Below are 4,397 nucleotides of genomic sequence, written 5' to 3'. Positions count from 1 at the left end.
ATGGACCACAAGATTTAAAGTTTATACATAATACACTCCTCGTGTATGAAAAGACGTTGAGCACTTGGTAACCATACTTAACTAAAAGTCACAGCAGCATACTCTTAAATAAACCCTACACCGTACCAAGTGTAGTAACGAAACGAAGTACTGTGCAACCGTTAAATGCTGGTCGTCCAGCCCGGTTGGGGATATCAGCCCGATAGATCTATCAACAGGATTCGCGTTTACGCTCCTCACGTAATTAGCAGTTACCAAGTATAAAGAGATATGCCATGGTACAACTCAACGTAGAATTTATTTTTGATCACTTGCGTCCATAACGTAAATCATTTATAAAAACAGCGCATGTATTCTCAGCCCAAAAATATTTAAAGTTTAAAAGGGACTATATACTCACCTAATGTATTTTGTAGTAAAAATACATATAACACCATTGGTAACTTATAAGATTGGCCTTCGATTCACGAACGTATTAATATTGAGATTCAATATTGCAGGATAGATATATAAACACCCCGAAGGCGATAAATACTAGTTTAGCTCACAAGCAAAACCCCCGATCCATACCCATAACTTCCATAGCTATGACCCATAATTTCCTCGTTACTATCTCACTCACAAAACCAGTTTTGGAAACACTTGGGCAGAACCCCGTCATACCATTTTGTGTATAAGTAGTATTAATAATACTCATAATCTAAAATTGATATTAATAATAATAATAATAATACTAAGATTATCAATCTTAATATTAATATTAATAATTTTTAGTAATAAAATTAATAATAAAAAAAATAAATATGATAAATAATACGTAGTAGATAGTTATAATTATTTAGGTGTGAGTGTGTGCAGGTGTTTGATGAAAGGATATAATTATTACGGAGTATTAAGATTGACACCAAAGAAAAATATGATCCCCACAATCTGCAAACACCCGAGTTTTTAAAGAGAGTATGGTGGGCTCCAGTGTGGCGCGTGTCGCGGAGTATTAGGGCACCAGAGGCCGCGAGTCGCAGGCCCACGATAACAGCTGTCTCCCATTCAGTTTTTGGTATGCCGACACATATAATTAATATTTTATATTAATTAAAACAATTTAATTCTTATTTATTTAATATATTTAATTTTTATAATTAACTAAATAATATATTATATTTACGTTAAGGGTAAAAATATACTTTTTACAAAAATTACTTTTACGTTGTCACGTGACTAATGTTCCGGTTCCGGTTTTTCAAATAAAGTTTCATACGCGAAGAAAATTAACCTTTTAAGTTTAGTGACTTGTACCTTTGACAAAATAATGGATTTTAAATTATAAAAACAATCCCATTAAAAATGTAACTTAATCTTTTGAGCATTGTGGTCATTTCCTTGTATAAATCAAAGTCTCATTACTTTTAAAAATGTATTTAAATTCAAGACGTTATATTTTTAGTTAAATCTGATATTTAATCATTTTATAAAATACCAAAAATATATCTAATGAACACGTTTTGTTTAAATATTCGTTTTTATTCAAATCACGGACCGTTATCATTAGTAGTTTGTCAAAAGGTTTCTAGAAATATTTCGACTTTTAAGATAACGTTTAAAACCTTTGTTTTAATTAAAATGATTCGTTAATAATTTGACAGATACAGTTTCAGATACTTATTAAGTTATCTTTTACTCTCGCTGATAAACATAATAATCTTATATCCAAACCTAAATATTACATATCTAATACTTTGTTAATGTTATCAATTAATAAGTATATATCGTATACGCACATAAATATTCGTGAATCGTCAGACTTGGTCAAAGGGTAACTAATAATCCAAATATAGATTTCAGACTTTCTAGACTCAACATTAGGGCTTTTGCTTATCGTGTCGGAAACATATAGAGATTAGGGTTTACATTTGGTCGGAAATTTCCGGGTCGTTACAATATATATATATATATATTCTATGTAATTAGAATACCATCCGTTAGCCAAAATCATTTCATATCGAAAAAAAAATCCTTTATCCAATCGTACGAAATGGAATTCGTCATCAGTTCAAGTCACTCAGATTCCGAAATGGAATCCCATTCAAGCTCCGAAAGTAGTGTGACCGGAATAGATCAACCAATCAGTCATCACCTATTCTGGATGAATTGGGGATGGGTTCGTAGCCTCCTCAATCATTGGAGACAAGAAGAAGGTGATCCCTTCCATCCACCACATTGCCCTCTTGACGAAGAACCTAAAGCACTTACTGGCGAACCTGTCCGAAACACCATTTTCTCGCTCATTTCCAGAGTATCTCGTCACGATTATATATTACATCAAATTTTAGATTTTATTTATCCGCTCGTCCGAACCGACAATCACCCCGGTGTAATAGAAGAAGTCAACGAGCTTCACGCTCGGGTAGTGACTTTGGAGAATATGGTGTAGAGATTACAAACACCAGCAGCAGCAGCAGCATAACCAGTACCACCATCATCAACGCCAACAGTACCATTACCACCTCCAACTACAACCGCGTCGTAAACCTCAACTTCACAATCTGTCCCACGAGCATCAACGTCATACGCACCATAGATACCAAGGAGTACCAACAACAATAACTGACGAAGTATTAATTCATAACTTCATTGAAGAAACATTCCGCGGCGATTATGTAATCTCTAAAGTCTTAGAGATTATCTAATCTAGCCCTAACCATAAATCAGTTAAGCGAACCAAAATGATAGAAGGAAGAGTAGAAACCCTGACAAAAATGGTGTGTGATTAACAAGCTAAACTTGCTTTACCAACAGCATCAATAGTACCGTCAGCGTTACCAGCATCGTCAGTACAGTCAACATCCGAATCAACAACACCGATAACATCACAAACTCCGTCAGTTCAAGAATCACTGTGGACATCATTACGAATCAATAACGTGTATATTGTATCAACGATTTATGAAGAATTAACTCATTCCCTCTAAAGAAATTATATTTATATTATATATATATATATATATATATATATATATATATATATATATATATATATATATATATATATATATATATATTTTTTTGAAATAAATCTTTCCGTGCTAAGCTATTGTGTGTGAATCTTAACTACTCGGTTAATTCATATTACAAATATGCAATAATGTACGTCCTTCGGCCGCAACTTAACCAGCGTTAACTACAATCTCTGTCGCAATTCAACAAATTCCGATTCATAATAAGTCAAGTATATATTTGATTTTACACTTTCATCATCGATGTACCCGAAACTTTTCAGATAACATCATTCGTACTTTGCGAAATTCACAAGAATTCCACGAACCGAACATCATACATCAATAAATAACGAAGTATTGATTCATAATTTCAATGTCATTAAAGAAATACTGCGTAAAAGTTATGTACTTTTTAAAGCCTTTAGGGAATATTCAATTCTAGTTTCAACCGTAAATCAAATGAGTTTAATTTAACATTAACTCATTAAATCTATGTTACATGTGAAGAAAATATACATATATATATATATTTTCATAAAGACTGTAATAAATTTTTTTGTACAAAATATTAATTGTGAAATTTTTTTTAACGGGTAGGTAATACCCGAGAGATATATAAATTCACAATTAATATGTTACATTCTTCAAATCTGATTCAGCAAATCATCCATTATACTCCCTACTTTCACAACAATATACATTCTTTTATAGAAATCAAAACAACCATACTCATTCAAAATTTAATTACATATTCTGATTTTGAAATCTCAAAATTCAACTTGAGATATGACCAAAATCATCACTCTTAGATCCTTACATCTTTCACAAGCTATATTTTGACTTCAAAATTGTGTTAGAATATCAAATGTATGTTAACGATTACAATCTGTGTTCAAACCCTTCGAAAATTTCTGAAGACACTTCGAATGATGAGCAATCGAGATGATGATCCAACCACATGTTACCCACAGTTATGTACCCGAAAAACTCTTGAAACCAAATTAAAAGTTTAAACAACGTATCCGCGTCAGATTCTTTGGCATTTATTAGCAAAAATAACTTTGCGACTCCTATTTAAAGTATCCAGTTTTGTCACAGCTCCAGCAAGTAAACTTCAACTTTTCAGGCAGACTAACCTTATTATAACCTTGAGATATACACCATCGTTACCAGGGAACCTTTTACATTCCACCACATTATTAGCAGATGTACCAACAACTTCATTACCCTTTGACTTTAGCCTCTCCAAAAAGTCATTATAATTATTCATTGAAACCCCATCATTTACTCATTCGCATCTTGTAATGAGAATTGCGATACGAATCATTGAGAATTAGCAATCAGTATTTTGAAATCTCGCAGCATGTCTACGCCAACAGTTATATGTGTATATATAACGTC

Source organism: Rutidosis leptorrhynchoides, chromosome 3 (genome assembly GCF_046630445.1).
Source record: "Rutidosis leptorrhynchoides isolate AG116_Rl617_1_P2 chromosome 3, CSIRO_AGI_Rlap_v1, whole genome shotgun sequence".
Taxonomy (NCBI): Eukaryota; Viridiplantae; Streptophyta; class Magnoliopsida; order Asterales; family Asteraceae; genus Rutidosis; species Rutidosis leptorrhynchoides.
This window is presented reverse-complemented; position numbering follows the sequence as displayed.